An 18,307-nucleotide genomic window follows, 5' to 3' on the forward strand; every position below is an offset into this window, starting at 1 on the left:
GAGGCAACTTAACTACAGAGGAGGCAACTTAACTACAGAGGAGGCAACTTAAGGAATGCAGAAATAAGATAACTCTCTCACTGTGTGGTGGTAAGTTTTCGCTTGCCTTATCTCCAGCATGATCTTAGTGAATTGAGGCCATTATCTGGTAGAAGTTCCTCCAAAATACAGATAATATGACAGTGGTTCCCCCAAAATAGATAATGTGGCAGCAGCAGTTCCCCCAACATACACATAATTTGGAAGCAGTTCCCCAAAATACGCGAAACCTGGCAGCGGATCACCCAAAATACACGTAACACCCAAAATACATATAATCTGGCAGCAGTGGTCCCCCAAACACACACATAATCTGGCAGCTGTTCCCCAAAATACATAACAGCGGTTCCACAAAAATGCAGATAATTGACAGCAGTTCCCCCAAAATAGGTACCCCCAGCATAGGTAGCCAGGTCTATAGGTGTCCCCAGTATAAGTAGCCATGAGTATAGTAGTCCCCAGTATAAGTAGCCATGAGTATAGTAGTCCCCAGTATAAGTAGCCATGAGTATAGTAGTCCCCAGTATATGTAGCCAGGGGTATACGTGCCCAGTATATGTAGCCAGGGGTATACGTGCCCAGTATATGTAGCCAGGGGTATACGTGCCCAGTATATGTAGCCAGGGGTATACGTGCCCAGTATATGTAGCCAGGGGTATACGTGCCCAGTATATGTAGCCAGGGGTATACGTGCCCAGTACATGTAGCCAGCGGTATATATGTGCCAGTATATGTAGTCAGGGGTATATATGCGCCAGTATATGTAGTTAGGGGTATATGTGCCCAGTATATGTAGTTAGGGGTATATGTGCCCAGTATATGTAACCAGGGGTATATGTGCCCAGTATATGTAGGCAGGGGTATATGTGCCCAGTATATGTAGGCAGGGGTATATGTGCCCAGTATATGTAGGCAGGGGTATATGTGCCCAGTATATGTAGGCAGGGGTATATGTGCCCAGTATATGTAGGCAGGGGTATATGTGCCCAGTATATGTAGGCAGGGGTATATGTGCCCAGTATATGTAGCCAGGGGTATATGTGCCCAGTATATGTAGCCAGGGGTATATGTGCCCAGTATATGTAGCCAGGGGTATATGTGCCCAGTATATGTAGCCAGGGGTATATGTGCCCAGTATATGTAGCCAGGGGTATATGTGCCCAGTATATGTAGCCAGGGGTATATGTCCCAGTATATGTTGTCAGGAACCGGCCCGCGGCACGCCTGCGTATACGGTTCCCTACTGCAGGTTTGACCAGATCAAGCGGGGAAGAGCCTTATTAAAGCTACAGACAAGGCTGGGACCCCTCAAATGCTCCTTACTGCCACCACTAGCTGTTGCTAGAAACGTCCACTCTGCGGTCGAGCGCTCATGCAATCCGCGTTTTCGTATTCGGGTCAGCTTTGCGCTTAGGCCGAATACGGGAACGCCACGCACGCACAATTGCAATCTTACACAGTAGTGAAGCAAAACCACTAACAGTCGTTCCGAACGATACCGTTAGCCACTCTGCTGTTGAGCTACTCGCACTGGCGTTTTCGTACGTTGGGTCAGCTGCATGTTTTAGGCCAACGTATGACAAATGCCCCACACACAATGCAATTACAATCTTATACGGTAGTGTCGCTCAATCATACAATCAGGCATGAACTTAGTTACACTTCAGTCTCTTCTAGGCTATGAGTGTTAGTGTAGTACAGCAGAAGTCAAGCTTATTAAATAACAATTTAATATTCCAGGAAAAAAGTGGAACAATGCAGAAAATATATACAAAAGATTTACAAAAACAGTAATAATTACAAGGATAAAAGCTACAAAGTTACACACAAAGCAATTTGCAAAATAAAAGGGAAATAAACGTACCAGCGTATCGCTCTGGGCGTGGTTTGCGGGAGTACGCACTTTCTGGTTAGGAACCAGGTTAGTTCTAGCCATGTGCTATCTCCAAGAACTACGATTCGTGACGGTCCCAGGCTGGGATTATATAGTCCCCTGGATGGCCTGAGGCCACTCACATGTCCATATCCAGGAATAATTCACCTACCTACATAATGCGCGTCATATCCTTTCCTGTGATATACAACTTCAAAGCTTTCCTGTCTCAGTTTTCAGATCATCAAAAAGGACCCCCCCCCCCCCCACTCCAGGTGACAAATGATTAAGACTTCCTCAATATTCCAGCAGGTAAAAAAGTCTATACATCAAAAGATTGTAGTTTGGGTGAAGCTTCCTGGCTGTCATGTAAATTTCAAACTTTCCTGTGTCAGCTTTCCCTGTCCCAAGACTCTGGTAGTCTTGCTTTGTATAATGGCTGACTATGGCTTACTCCAGAGTTCAAAAGCCATGCCGACCAGCCTATTCTTCCTCAATTGGCAGCTAATTAGCAGTAGACACCTCTTCCCCTGCTGGACAATGAGGGCAGAGGTACTGTACATTTACATACAGAATTACATTACTAGTGTCCATGAAGCTCGCTCCCACTACCTTCAAAGCCAGGCTGGCTGACGTACACCTGTGATACAGCCCGAAAAAATGAAAAATACGCTTCTGTGCAATACCATACGGCGGCTATATTCCGCCCATTACCGTACATATCATCCTCACCCCAATATATCCTCACACCTCCCTTTTTTAGAATGGTGCTGGGAGGTGACTCCCATGAATCACCTTGCCAGCGCTTACATTGCCGGCCGGGCCTGGGGGGGGGGGGGGGGGGGGTAATCCCTTAGCATCCTCTCGAGGATTCCCCACCTGGCAGTTAGCTCCAAGCTACACGACTTGACAGCTAGGTCAGGTTGCTGCAATGGGTCGTTGCCCCTGGCAACCTGACGTAACCAACCAGGGGAATGAGGGTCGGTGACGACCGTGAATTCACGACCATAGAGACAGTGCTGCAGCTGGGGAAGGGTTCCAACCGTCGCTACACGCACTCTCTATAGTGGCAGGGGCCATCTCTCGGTCCCTTTGGGGAACGATTATTTGCCGGTCTACCTCCTCCACATCGGACAGCTCCGAGGGAATAACTTCCCAGAACCCTCTCAGCCTGCCCCTCCCAGTCGGTGACCCACTGGCCAGCCCCCTAAGCTCTTCCAGGCTGCTGTCAAATCGAACAGCCCCAAAGAGCTCAGTGCTGCCTGTCATACACGCCAGGGAGGCTGCAGACGGAGAGGCTCCCGGGCCCTCAGGGCCAGGTTCCGAAGTGGATGTTGCTGACCCAGCAACATTTGTCACTGCAGTGGACAGTCCCTCTGCTGCAGGCCCGCTAGCGCTGCTGGTTACCCCTGCAGCTGAGGGAGCGCCCACATTACACATATCATAAACCACATCACATTTGGTCTTAAAAACATCTGAAGGGCTAAGATCTGGCCTGGGGCCGCCTGCCCCTTAAGTGGGCAGTCCATCTGCTGCAGCCCAGCGAACACTGCTGGTTACTCCTGCAGCTGACGGAGTGTCCACATGACACCGCATATATGCAGCACAATACATATGACATCAGCATTATCAGCCCTACATATATTGTCATTTGGAACATCACCTACAGCATCAACATTATCTGTATCATTACACACATTGCTACTCAGCACTTCACAAGTAGCATCAACAGTTCCTGCATCGATCGCCTCGATAGTCCATGCGGCATAAATGACATAATCAGTTTCTGCATTCTCTGTATCAGCATGTCCCACTCCAGGTCTAGGCACTGGAGAATCACTAGGGCTGGCTCCTAGTATACAGTCCGTAGCCCCGGGAGGCCCACCAGCACTCCCCACTTGCACAGAGTTATCAAACAGTACCTTGCAAGAGTGCTAAACTTCTGTTGGGGAGACTAGCTCCATGGGGGTTAGATTAGGCTCATACCGGGCTACTAACCGTCCCAGGTCAGTACCCAGAAAAACGGTGGGGATTTTGTCAGTTACCCCAACTTCTTTTATTCCACTGCCGGCCCCCCAATTCAGGTGGACCAAGGCGGTGGGTATGGCTGGGGTGACACCCCCAATTCCTCTGACAGCAATCAATTTCCCAGGTACTGCTCCGGGTTCACAAGCTGAGGATGTATGAGAGTCACTTCTGCTCCAGTCTCTCTCAGCCCAGTGGCAACTGTACCCCCAACCGTGACCAGCTGCAGATTCTCTGCATAGCCAGTGGCAATCCTGGTAGCACACAAAGCATTTGGGACTTCACTGGGGTTTGAAGCCTCACTGGATTTTGGGGCCTCCCTCTTCCTCTCTGGGCAAGTCGTGCTGATATACCCCACCCTGTTACATACAAAGCATTTCCGAGTGTCAGTGGTTGGTTGCTTGAATCCAGGAGACAGCGGTGCTTGCCTCCTCTGGGTGCTGGGTGAAACAGGTTTAGCAATCTGTTCTCCCCTCCAGCTGGATGGAGTAGTCCTCCGGGACTCGGGTGCTCTATGGGCCGTGTAGGAATTGGCCGTTTCCGCAGCCTCATCCACGGTCTTTGGTTTTCGGTCCAGCACAAACAGCCGGACATCCACAGGACACGTGTGGAGGAACTGGTCTTTTATCAGTTCCTGCAGGGCATCAAAGGTTTCAACAGCCAGTCCTTTTACCCACTGCTGGAAGGCAGTGCCCAGGTTGCAAGCATGATCAAGGTAACTGTCATTAGGACCTCGCTGCACTATCCTGAAACTTTTGTGATACACCTCTGGCGTGAGGTGGTATCGCGCAATGATGGCTTTCTTAATTGCCTCAAAGTCTGTTTCTTCCTCCTGGGGGAGACTCACAAATGCCTCCAGGGCCTTGCCTCTCAGCCCTGGTGTGAGGCATCTTGCCCACTGCTCACGGGGCACCCCATACTGATGACAAGTCCTTTCAAACAACTGTAGGAAAGTGTCTATGTCAGAGTCTTTGTCCATAGCGGGAAACTTATCCAGGGGGATTCTGTGGACTCGCTCACCTTCGCGTTCTGCGGGTCCAGCAGACCGGTTCTGCTGCTGAAGTTTAGCCAGCTCCAGCTGGTGCTGACGCTCAGCACTTTCCCTTTCGGCCTGGTGTCGCTGGGTAGCTTGTTCCCTCTCGGCTGGAGTCGCTGTGCAGCTCGTTCCCTCTGGGCTTGTCGTATTTCCCTCTCTGCTTGCCGATGTTCCAGGATCAGCTTTAGGCGCAGTTCGGGCTCAGCCGAACCTAGTAGCTGTAGGTCGGCTTCCAGAGATGTCATCTCCGTGCTCGGCGGATCGTCCAGGACATCGTCTCCACTCGCATTCTGTGGCGGGAGCGATTCCTCCTCTGGCGTGTCGTGAGATGCATCCGCTGGCGTTGGAGCACAGGCTTGCTCCGCCTCATACTCCTCGAGGGCACGAACTAACTGCTCCTTAGTCTGGCCGCTCACCGTCTCGATGCCTTTGTGCTCACACAGGTTGAGCAGTATTTCTTTGCTCTGCCTTGCATAGCTGGATGCTTTCTGAGCCATCATGTTGCAAAATTAAAAGAAAAAAGGGGGGAGGGAAAGCAAAAATGCCAAGTGTGTATCCTTAAACAAAACAAAAAAGTATATAGATTCTGCACTGAGTAGACTTCTGTAGGCTAGTTGCTTCTAGCAAGCTTCCAGCCTTTAGTACGCGAGCTAAACTGCTTACTAATGTACTAAACGATCCCACCACTTCCAGCCAATTAGGTCAGGAATCGGCCCGCGGCACGCCTTCGTATACGGTTCCCGACTGCGGGTTTGACCAGATCAAGCGGGGAACAGCCTTATTCAAGCTACAGACAAGGCTGGGACCCCTCAAACGCACCTTACTGCCACTACTAGCTGTTGCTAAAAACGTCCACTCTGCGGTCGAGCGCTCATGCAATCCGCGTTTTCGTATTCGTGTCAGCTTTGCACTTAGGCCGAATACAGGAACGCCACGCACGCACAATTGCGATCTTACACTGTAGTGAAGCAAAACCACTAACAGTCGTTCCGAACGATACGGTTAGCCGCTCTGCTGTCGAGCTACTCGCACTGGCATTTTCGTACGTTGGGTCAGCTGCAAGCTTTAGGCCAATGTATGACAAACGCCCCACACACAATGCAATTACTATCTTATACGGTAGTGTCGCTCAATCATACAATCAGGCATGAACTTAGTTACACTTCAGTCTCTTCTAGGCTATGAGTGTTATTTAATAAGCTTGACTTCTGCTGTACTAAACTAACAATTTAATATTCCAGGAAAAAAGTGGAACAATGCAGAAAATAATATATACAAAAGATTTACAAAAACAGTAAAAATTACAAGGATAAAAGTTACAAAGTTACACACAAAGCGATTTGCAAAACAAAAGGGAAATAAACGTACCAGCGTATCACTCTGGGCGTTGTTTGCGGGAGTACGCACTTTCTGGTCAGGAACCAGGTTAGTTCTAGCCGTGTGCTATCTCCAAGAACTACGATTTGTGACGGTCCCAGGCTGGGATTATATAGTCCCCTGGATGGCCTGAGGCCACTCACATGTCCATATCCAGGAATAATTCAATTACCTACATAACGCGCGTCATATCCTTTCTTGTGATATACAACTTCAAAGCTTTCCTGTCTCAGTTTTCAGATCATCAAAAAGGATTTCCCCCCACTCCAGGTGACAAATGATTAAGGCTTTCTCAACATTCCAGTAAGTAAAAGTCTATACATCAAAAGATTGTAGTTTGGGTGAAGCTTCCTGGCGGTCATGTAAATTTCAAACCTTCCTGTGTCAGCTTCCCCTGTCCCCAAGACTCTAGCAGTCTTGCTTTGTATAATGGCTGACTATGGCTGACTCCAGAGTTCAAAAGCCATACTGACCAGCCTACTCTTCCTCAATTGGCAGCTAATTAGCAGTAGACACCTCTTCCCCTGCTGGACAATGAGGGCAGAGGTACTGTACATCTACATACAGAATTACATTACCAGTGTCCATGAAGCTCGCTCCCACTACCTTCAAAGCCAGGCTGGCTGACATACACCTGTGATACAGCCCGAAAAAATGAAAAATACGCTTCTGTGCGATACTATACGGTGGCTATATTCTGCATATTACCGTACATAGCATCCTCACCCTAATATATCCTCACATATGTAGCCAGGAGTATATGTGCCAGTATATGTAGTCACGGGTATATATCCCAGTATATGTAGTCAGGGGTATATGTGCCCAGTATATGCAGGCAGGGGTATATGTGCCCAGTATATGCAGGCAGGGGTATATGTGCCCAGTATATGTAGGCAGGGGTATATGTGCCCAGTATATGTAGGCAGGGGTATATGTGCCCAGTATATATGTAGTCAGGGGGTATATGTGCCCAGTATATATGTAGTCAGAGGTATATGTGACCAGTATATGTAGTCAGGGGGTATATGTGCCCCGTATATGTAGCCAGGGGTATATGTCCCAGTATATTTAGCCAGGGGTATATGTGCCCAGTATATGTAGTCTGGGGGTATATGTGCCCAGCATATGTAGTTAGGGGGTATATGTGTCCAGTATATATGTAGTCAGGGGGTATATGTGCCCAGTATATATGTAGTCAGGGGGTATATGTGCCCAGTATATATGTAGTCAGGGGGTATATGTGCCCAGTATATATGTAGTCAGGGGTATATGTGCCCAGGATATATGTAGTCAGGGGTATATGTGCCCAGGATATATGTAGTCAGGGGTATATGTGCCCAGTATATGCAGTCAGAGGGTATATGTGCCCAGTATATATGTAGTCATGGGTATATGTGCCCAGAATAGGTAGTCCGGTGTCTCCCAGCATGAGGGGAGCAGCGCAGTGGAAGGAGACCTGTGAGCAGCGGTGGAGAAGGGGGGCAATCTCCCCCCCCCCTTCCCTCACCTTAAGGCTCTCCATCCCTCGCTCTCCCCTCCAGAAGTAACGTGCGGGCGCTGGCAGGACTTACCTCTCCTCGTTCCGGCGCGAGTATTCCACTGCCGCTAGTCTGGTCCAGACCAGAGCAGCAGCACGCAGATCCGGCGCCGGAACGAGGAGAGGTAAGTCCCGCCCGCTGCCAGCGCCCGCACGTTACTTCTGGAGGGGAGAGCGTAGGCGGGAGAGCACCCTAAGGTGAGGGAAGGGGGGGGGGGAATGGCCACCCTTCACCACTGCTCAAAGCTCTCCTTCCACTGCGCTGCTCCCCTCCGAACATGCCAGGGTGGACGGCGTCCACGCTCTGGAAATAGTAAGTGGACGCCGTCTACCCGCGTCCACGCACCACTCGACCCCTGTATACTCATCTCAATGTTCTAGAGGCTCTTCAGACATTCTTGCCGCTGAATGCCCAGTTTCGAAACTGGTTGGATCTTTAGGGGAATGTGCTATCAATGTGCACGCCCTCTCTGTACACGTTCATGCAGGATAGTGTGTAGCAGCCATGACCTGGGTCTCCTGGGCATGCACAATTCCGATTCTTTCCGAACTGTGAATGCTCAGGATTGTTTCGGCCATGGCTGTTGTGCACAGCTGGGCGGGAGCACGATACATGGGAGGCACAGTTTATGTACTGTGCATACGCCAGGCTATGTCTGGTCCCAGTTGTGTCCATGAGTGGGGCATAAGGCAGACAGGAGGCTGGACAAAAGTAGCTTGGAGAGAACTGAAGAGTCTCTAGAATATGGATGCAAGTCTATATTGACACTTTCTATATGGCTAAGTTACACTAATTATTAATTTATAAAGCCCAACATATTCCATGGAATGTACAGAGTAAGAGACAAGCATGGGGTACAGACAGTAGTATCGACAAATAACGCAGTGTATTAAAGTGGCAAATGTAACATGATTAACAAAATATATAGCACATTCAACACAAAAAAGGGCGAGAGAGCCTTTTCCTTGAGAGCTTACAATCTAAATGAATAGGTAGGAAACAAAGAGATGCGAATAGTATATCTGTATACTTATTCAGAATTTTTTCAGTACGTATTTGAAATACAATAAAACTTTATTGACTGATATTTATTGATAGTGCTTGATAGCCTCAATGCAGCTACTTAGCCATCTTCATGTATGGCTTATAGTTTGCTTGGCTTGTATGAGGTATAGTAGCTTGGTTGCCAAGTCTTTATTTTCTTTGAAAATAGTCTTCAAAATACCCTGCTTCCACTGCACGCAGATTGGATGCAGAATGGTTGCAGAAAAACTGACTCCAATGAAAGCCTATGGGCCGGTTTCCACTAAACGCGATTTTTTAGATGCAGATTTTTCCATAGGCATTCATTGGAGTCAGTTTTTCTGCATCCAATCTGCACAGGGGCGTGCCTGGAGGCACAGGCACTAGAGGCAGCCGCTTGGGGTGGCATGTCTGTCACTAGGCGCTGGCCACCTTCATTCATTAATCTCTCTCCCCATTTTGCAGGCTGAGGCTTGTGCACGCTGCAAGGCTCGCCGCTCCGGCTCCCAACGTCCTGCATAATTGCACAGCCTTCACTTGCCCCTTCTCCCCCCCGCTGGCCAATTGAGACAGAGCAAGCATGCTCTGTCCCTCCTCTAAGGCCACCCCTTTCTGGCTTCCATAACAGCCACAGGCGCAGAGCAGTGTCTGTGAACTGCCTGTGTGTGGCTGCAAACTCCCCGCCAGCCAGAAGTTCGGGGTTCCAGTCTAGCTAAATTAGCCACTAGCCAGCATGCCTCCTGTACCCTCTGCCCTGAGCCTGACGTGGGTGCAGAGGAGAGGTGACTAGGGGCTCAGATGCAGCAGGAGAGACATGAGGAGTCAGTGTGGCCTGCACTGTGAGGAGGAGAACAAGCAGGCTGAGAGCGTCAGTCACAGGTGTGTGAGCAGACAGAAGCAACAGGCCTAATTTTACTACACAATGCACTGTGTTTTGGTTGTGATTTGTGCACAGAGGGAGCTGCAGTCAGTCAGTTCTGTCTGTGTGATGTAAAATCAGCACTCGTATACTCAGAGGCAGGAGGGGTGAAGGCAGCAAACAAACAGGAGATGTTATCTCACTTTTACTGTGATGTCCTCCTGGCTAATGCTGGGTACACACGTTGCGTTTCTGCGTCAATGCGGCGCTCGATTCACGTCGATTAGATTACTTCCAACATGTCCGATTCACTGGATCGATAGATCGATTTGCCATACTTTACATGGCATTCGACCTAAAAATAATCGAAATGCGCTCGGAAATGTTCGGAAATAATGGAATCGACGCGAATCGAGCGCCGCATCGAACGCGGAATCGCAACGTGTGTATCCAGCATAAGAATGCAGACTGTGCTTTCAGGGATCCCAGACACGACTTCGCGGGGGACATGGTATCTGCGTTTGATGCGCGGGGGACATGGTATCTGCTTTTGATGCGCGGGGGACATGGTATCTGCTTTTGATGCGCGGGGGACATGGTATCTGCTTTTGATGCGTGGGGGACATGGTACCTGCGTTTGAGGTGCGGGGGACATGGTACCTGCGTTTGAGGTGCGGGGGACACGGTACCTGCGTTTTATCAGTGTGTGTGTGTGTGGGGGGGGGGGGCACAGGTTTTCTCGCCTGGAGTGACAAAATGGCAAGAGGCGCCCCTGAATCTGCATGTAATGGAAACAGGCCTTAAGCCATTATCTATTCACATAAGCTATTTAAAGGAAATTAAGCAACGTGGAGGCGTCCAGCTTTATTGTGGTTTAACAATATACAAATAGTATGGTTGCCATGCTGATCTTCTGACTGACAGTTGAATCACAGACCTGAATTAGGAATGGAGCCAGAACACCTGAACTACCTGCTGTTTTTTGAGCAGTGATCTGCAAAGTACTAAGGCAGAAATCAGCACGACAAGTGAGTAGCATCATTTGAATGAGAATTAAGCAATGTATCCTTCCATACCTTATTACCTTTACGGGAAAACGAACACTATGCACTTTGCATTTGTGCTTTTTACCATGCATGACATGCTAATGCTACAATTGCTTTCACTGTAATGTGTAACACGCAAAAAAACAAAAACAAAAAAAAAACCGCTTGCAGCTTTGCGTTTACCAGAGATGGCATAATAAAAAGATTTTATACTTGCCCAGGGTTTCCTCCAGCCCCACGAACACAGATGCGTCCCTCTCCGTCCTCCCTAGTGCCTCAATTCAGCCGCAACCAGACCTGGTAATCTGGCTCAGTCACGCCAGTCGGCTCTTTTTACAGACGACTAGTGCAACTGAGCCTGATTACTGGGGCTTCCTACATGGGGCTGGAGGAAGCCTCGGGTAAGTATAAAATCTTTATTTTGCCATCTCAGGTACACTTTTAAGATTACACTGAATGTTATAATGCTCATAATGTAAATGACCACAACCAAAAGCAGTGGATAGCACATTGCACGTTTATTATTTGTGCAAAATTAAATAGACAATTTCGGTGGGCCCTTTATAGAACGTTTGAAATACAGCAGTTAACGGTTTTCATGATAGGGCTAAGTAGTTATGCTTTGATGGACTTCTCTTACATCATAGTAGATATAAACTGTGTGAGAAAGAGCCTTAGGCCTCAATTCACTAAGCTTATCTCCTGTCTTTAATAACGTTTCTAGAGTTATCACCATGGTGACGAGGCATGTCATATTCAGGAAACATTTTACCTCAGGCAAACCTAAAGTTAACTCTTCTGTCTTTAAGTTAACTCTTCAATTCTTAAAGGGACTCCGAGCTCTACTTAAAAAATAAAATAGTACTCACCGGGGGCTTTCTTTAGTCCAGCGCTGGTCGGGAGGTCCCACGACGGCGTCCTGGCTCCTCTCCTAGGCCCCCCTCCGGAATGGCTGACCGGCCGCAGCCCGGGCGACACTCTGCTGAGTGTCGGGCTGTTCCTTTCCGCGTATGACGCGGCTGACGTCACACGCCGGCCGCCTCGCGTCATCACGGCGGCCGGCGTGGCAGTACGGCGCATGCGCGATTAAAGCGCGCATGCGCCGTACTGCCACGCCGGCCGCCGTGATGACGCGAGGCGGCCGGCGTGTGACGTCAGCCACGCCATACGCGGAAGAAGGAGCCCTACACTCAGCAGAGTGTCGCTCGGGCTGCCGCCGTCCAGCCATTCCGGAGCGTGGCCTAGGAGAGGAGCCAGGACGCCGTCGTGGGACCTCCCGACCAGCGCTGGACTAAAGAAAGCCCCCGGTGAGTACTATTTTATTTTTTAAGTAGAGGTCGGAGTCCCTTTAAAATAACTCCACAGTTAAAGACAGGCTGTTAATTAACTGCGTGTGAAAATAACTACAGAGGAGGTAACTTAAGGAATGAAGAATAGCTCAAGGAATATGACCAAAACAGCACCACACCTATTTATAATCAATTATCAGAAAACATTTATTAAACTTCACAAGAGCACCATCATATAAAAACATCTAAAAATACATTGGACATCTCATATCGTAATAATATTGTATTGTATATGTTATAAATTGTATACACTCAGTTGGAGTATAGATATTCAAATACAGAGATCACCTGGGCAGCTCAAAATAAGAGCTGCCGCAGGGATAGAACCCGGGTTCAGATAACCAATTCTCAATTAAAGTGCATACGTGATCCAAAAGTGCATAATCAATATCTCATAACAAGGGGATTTGAAAATATACCATAATGCATACATAAATCATGTGATAAAGTGCTAGTTGTGCTAAAAATGATCAGCCCCTAAATAAACATGGATGCTGAAGTAAGGTAAAGTGACTTGATGCTGAGACCCACGCAGCAATATAAAGTGGCAGATGGAGCAAGGCTTACGTGACCCGGGTAAGGATGAACCAATGGAGTGTCCAATGCTGTGGATAATCCCCCGGCAGACTACTCTACCGGTATCGCGGCAGTCACGCCGCTTTGTCAACAGTGGGGGGATCCGTGTCATTCCGGCTGAAAAGCCGTCCAGATATAGTGCATGTACGGCGGTCACGTGGGCGCCAGACGCGCACCACGTGACCCGCCCAGTATACGCCGCCCAATGCGGTGAAGGGAAGGAGAGAACCGGGAGTGGACCACGCTGGAGCGCACATGCATTCCTCGTCGTACTCGTGCCTTCAAGTGATGGGTCTGGAACATATTAGATCTACTATCGGGGGGGGGGGGGGGGGGAGATTTGGTCAGTAAACTGCTTCAAAAGGAGGCTAGATGGATATATAATCTAGGTTCCAAATCACCTGCTGGCCTCAATGAGGAAATTGATTTCTCTGGCTTTCTATGAATTGTAGCTAATTGTTGTTTTGATTTATTTCACATATGTATTATGTACCTGGTTTTCCAAATACTGCCTGTGTAACCTTTGATGGACTGCTTGATTGTCTCTTATGGACCTTGATATATATGTATGGACTACCCGAGAACTTCCCATGGACTTTGGCGCGCTTACATGGACTCTGGCGCGTTTATTTGTTCTTGGATTTTGCCTGCAGTATGCTCTGTGCGTACATTATGCGGGTATTGACTTGAATGGACTACCTCATGTTCTTTTGGGACTAGACTCTTTTGCAACAACATGGGTTTATGGACTTATGGTCACCTAATGAATTTATGACAACTGTGATTTCATTTAGTGGATATAGAATTTACTGCTGTGGTTGCGACCCATTTTTATATATATGTATTATGTAATTGGTTGGATCTGTGTTAACACCTTTTTTTCCCTTTAGGACATATACTTTTGGGTTAGTCCTAACATAAATATGGATGGTTGAAGCCATAGTGAGAGATGGTGTTATCCATTTGTGTATATAATTCCCATCCTTTAGCCAAATTACTAATCATTGTTGGGCCTATATAGTTTCTATGCCGTTACATGGCTGTGTATTTCCCTTTAATATTGTCCTAGAGTGCCGCCTATACTCACGCACACTGCGCTCCAGCGTGGTCCGCCTATGCATCCGCATTCCCCTGCAACTTTGTCCCTTTGCGCGTTTCGTACTTACGCTCCGTGCGCTCCAGCGTGGTCCACTCCCGGTTCTCTCCTTCCCTTCACCGTATTGGGCGGCGTATACTGGGCGGGTCACGTGGTGCGCGTCTGGCGCCCACGTGACCGCCGTACATGCACTATATCTGGACGGCTTTTCAGCCGGAATGACACGGATCCCCCCACTGTTGACAAAGCGGCGTGACTGCCGCGATACCGGTAGAGTAGTCTGCCGGGGGATTATCCACAGCATTGGACACTCCATTGGTTCATCCTTACCCGGGTCACGTAAGCCTTGCTCCATCTGCCACTTTATATTGCTGCGTGGGTCTCAGCATCAAGTCACTTTACCTTACTTCAGCATCCATGTTTATTTAGGGGCTGATCATTTTTAGCACAACTAGCACTTTATCACATGATTTATGTATGCATTATGGTATGATATTTTCAAATCCCCTTGTTATGAGATATTGATTATGCACTTTTGGATCACGTATGCACTTTAATTGAGAATTGGTTATCTGAACCCGGGTTCTATCCCTGTGGCAGCTCTTATATTGAGCTGCCCAGGTGATCTCTGTATTTGAATATCTATACTCCAACTGAGTGTATACAATTTATAACATATACAATACAATATTATTACGATATGAGATGTCCAATGTATTTTTAGATGTTTTTATATGATGGTGCTCTTGTGAAGTTTATTAAATGTTTTCTGATAATTGATTATAAATAGGTGTGGTGCTGTTTTGGTCATATTCCTTGAGCTATACTTAACTTAGTGACTTAGCACACACTTATTGCAACATGAGTGCATGAATCTTGCTTTTTAAGGAATGAAGAGATAAGATAACTTACTGTGTGGTGGTAAGTTTTCTCTTGCCTTATGTCCAGCATGATCTTAGTGAATTGCGGCCATTGTGAGTTGACAGCAGTGTCTAAGAACATCACCTTAGTATCGGTCAACTGCGTGTCACACGGTCACCAAGGCGGGAACATGAAATTGAATCTTACTCATCTCCATATTCTACATGGGCACCTAGACGTGGCATCCTTTAAATCAAAACTGAATCTTATACTTTGCATCATAGCTCTAGTGCAGTGCATATTGTGAGTAATAGACTTGCAAACTAAATTGTTTTGTTATTCTTGCATGATTATGATTATTTTTACCATTACCTGGGTGGATAGTTTTGCAATTCTGACATGCCGTGTGAATGTCAGATAGTGCCTGACTGGACTCAACAGCAGTCTCATCAAAAGTCAAGGGAGGAGCAGGGAAGGAATAGCAGACTATTTCCTTCTGAGTACAGAGCTGTCCCTGCCTGACTCGACATGCACCACAAAAGGCATCATATTGAGTATCGTACACACCTCAGATTGTTTTTGTATGAGGCAAACGATCTGCACAGCCTCTGCTGAGAATCTAGTGTTGGTCCAGCAGCCACTAACCCTACCCACCGGATCATCTTAGCTGAACGGGCCACTAGCTTGAAGTCTGTGTACAGCATCTAGTTATTAACTATGCAGGCTGGTATTATCCAAGTGGCAAAGGCTCCCAACATCCACTCTGCATTCTGGTAATACAAGCTGGTGTGAGAGAGAAGGGGTTAAGGATGCCTGAAGAGGAAAGGGGGGGGGGGGGGGGGACTCGGTGTGGTGCTTTTTTAGACTGCACCACACAGAGATGAGCAATATTGTCTTATCAACTGGGTAAAGCAGATAATACATTTTGCATTTACCTTTCCTCATTTCTGATGTTAAAATATCTCATGCATCTCATCCAGTAAACTGAAATTCTCATAGTGCCAGGTGTCAATATTCACAATCGTTAACAATTAATGCTGGCGATTGCTGGAACCCAATCACGAGCTATGCAATGTCTATCAGCAATTTAGCGAGCATGCAGGGAGGGGAGTTGGTTTATTTACCAGTCAGGTGGGCCGTAACAACACAACATGGAATAACTTAATCCTTGCCATTGACTTAATAAAACGAAATGATAGTTGCAGCATAACTTTACTTTTAAAGTAGATCTGTAAAATACTGGTAATTGTTTCAAAGAAGTGTGTCCATTCCATTGTTCTAATATAATATAGAGATAGTAAAAACTATACATTTTCCAAACCTTAATGTCCACAATATTATCTGCCCTGGTCTATGGAGCAGCAAATAAAAGAAGATGGAAGCATCTAGCAGGACCTTGGTCAAACCACACACATTAAAGAGACTCTGTAACAAAAAATGTCATCCTTTTTTTCTACCATCCTACAAGTTCCTAAACCTATTCTAATGAGTTCTGGCTTACTGCAGCACTTTCTACTATAAAGTCTCTGTAATAAATCAATGTATCTTTCCCCTGTCTGACTTGTCACCGTGTCTGGAAGGTTGCCAACTCTTCCGTGCTGATCTGTTATGACACCAGGCCCCTCTATGCACACTTCAGTGTGTGTGTGTGTTATTTACATAAGCCAGCAGCATCGCTGCTCTCTTATCAGTGAGAGAAGGGAGCTGGATAAAAATCCTCCTCTGTTAGGCTGTGAAAGGAGCTGGCTGACACATACTGAGGAATTACAGACAGGGCAGAGCTGTCTGCAGGAAGAAACGATCAGCCTGTCACTAGTATTCAGTGGATGAGAGCTGCAGGGTGACAGAAGGTAAACACACAAATGATCTCTTGAGATTCAAAAGGAAGGCTGTATACAGCCTGCTTATGTATGGATGTATTTTCTATGTGTGGACATACTGTACATCAACCTACTTCCTGTTTTGGTGGTCATTTTGTTTGTTTATAAACAAACTTTTTAAAAACTGTTTTTGACTACTTTTAATGTGGTGGGGAGCAGCGAAATTGTGACAGAGGGTAATAGGAGATGTCCCCTAACGCACTGGTATGTTTACTTTTGAGCGATTTTAACAATACAGATTCTCTTTAAAGCAGGGAATGCCAAACTTTTTAGGCCGAGGGACCGCTTTTTACTCCACACATCTATCCGGGTACTGGTGGAGTTGTTGTGTTGCAGGTGTTGGGTGCAATGGACTGGTTGGGGGGGGGTCTCCCAGGAAATAGGGCAGGGGCTATTGTACAGACCCCCACAAACTTCACACAGGCACAGATGTACCCACAGTGTTATGTAGCTCCTCCTCAATTTCCAATATAAATAGCTAGATGTGCCCCCAGTGTTATGTAGCCCCACCCCAGTATAGATTGCTAGATGTGCCCCCAGTGTTATGTAGCCCCCTCCTCAGTATAGATATTTAGATGTGCCCCCCAAGTGTTATGTAGCCCCTCCCCAGTATAGATCGCTAGATGTGCCCCAAGTGTTATACGAGATAGCAATGTGTTGCAATTGAATCTGTTAGTATTACATGAGGCATACTGTGTGGTACTGCATAAAGTGCACGTTAACAGTTGCAGTGAAGCATACTTTGTATGTACTGCATGCTTTTGCATAGTGCTCAATGCGGTTTTCCCCTCAATTGCTATACTGTTTTTACAGGGTACCCAATGCCCCAGTGGGAAATAAGCCTTAAAGCGGTATCGTCACCATAAAAATCAAATTTCAACAGCAACTGGTTTGAGTGTATTAAGTGATAAAGATGCTAATCCTGCATCCAAAACTTTCAAAACTTTTTCTGCTGTTATGATTTAGAGTTATCACATACTTGAGGAGCACTGGCCCTTTAGTAGTCGGGCCAAAGAATTGCATGCTGGGGGTTCTTTTTATCTATAATCTATTCCTCCTCTTCCCTTTATTTCCCTGCCAGCTGCTTATCTGAAACCTAATCCCCTACTCACTTGTGTTTCCAAGCAAGGCTGAGGCGACTCAGCGATTGGAGGAGACAAGAAAAAAAGTAAAGGGCAGAAATGACATCACGCGTTAGCCTTAACTGTGGGCAAAAGACATGGCCCCCACCAGGAACAGAATTCTCGTCATTTACTATATAATATTCACTGAAATCAAACCGTGGACAGTATAATACATGTGCAAAAGGTGGATCAGCGCAACACCAGGCCGCCTCCGAATGGCCTCCAATCAGAGATGCGCTGAGCCCCCCCAGGAACTACAAACGCACCTTGAACCCAAACAGAAGCTCTGCATATACACCAAAAGCATGGCTGTTAAGTGGGAGCAGCTGACCAAAAACGAATTAAATTAGTACATAGCAAGGAAATGAGCAGCGCTACTTAAAAACAGACTAGTGCCTACCTGCAAAAGAGTGCAAGCCCCACTTGTGGGGTCGAATACACACAGAGCATACACATGACCTGTCTACCACTGGAGGATGTTGGTTTCCTGTAACAGCTTGCATGCAACCTATTAAGTATTCCTCCCTCCCACTGCGAAGAAGTCAATCCTCCATGGGAGGGGCCTAACAGTATAATACATGTGTTATGTAAATAGATCAAGTATT

At 47.1% G+C, this 18,307-nt stretch overlaps 1 protein-coding gene across 2 annotated transcripts in view; it reads right to left on the reverse strand.

Annotated features, from left to right (window-relative positions):
• DTNBP1 (dystrobrevin binding protein 1) overlaps nt 1–18,307 on the reverse strand; it is a 224,233-nt gene that overhangs the window by 148,708 nt on the left and 57,218 nt on the right. The window lies entirely within an intron of this gene.

This window comes from Hyperolius riggenbachi, chromosome 5 (assembly GCF_040937935.1).
Source record: "Hyperolius riggenbachi isolate aHypRig1 chromosome 5, aHypRig1.pri, whole genome shotgun sequence".
NCBI lineage: Eukaryota > Metazoa > Chordata > Amphibia > Anura > Hyperoliidae > Hyperolius > Hyperolius riggenbachi.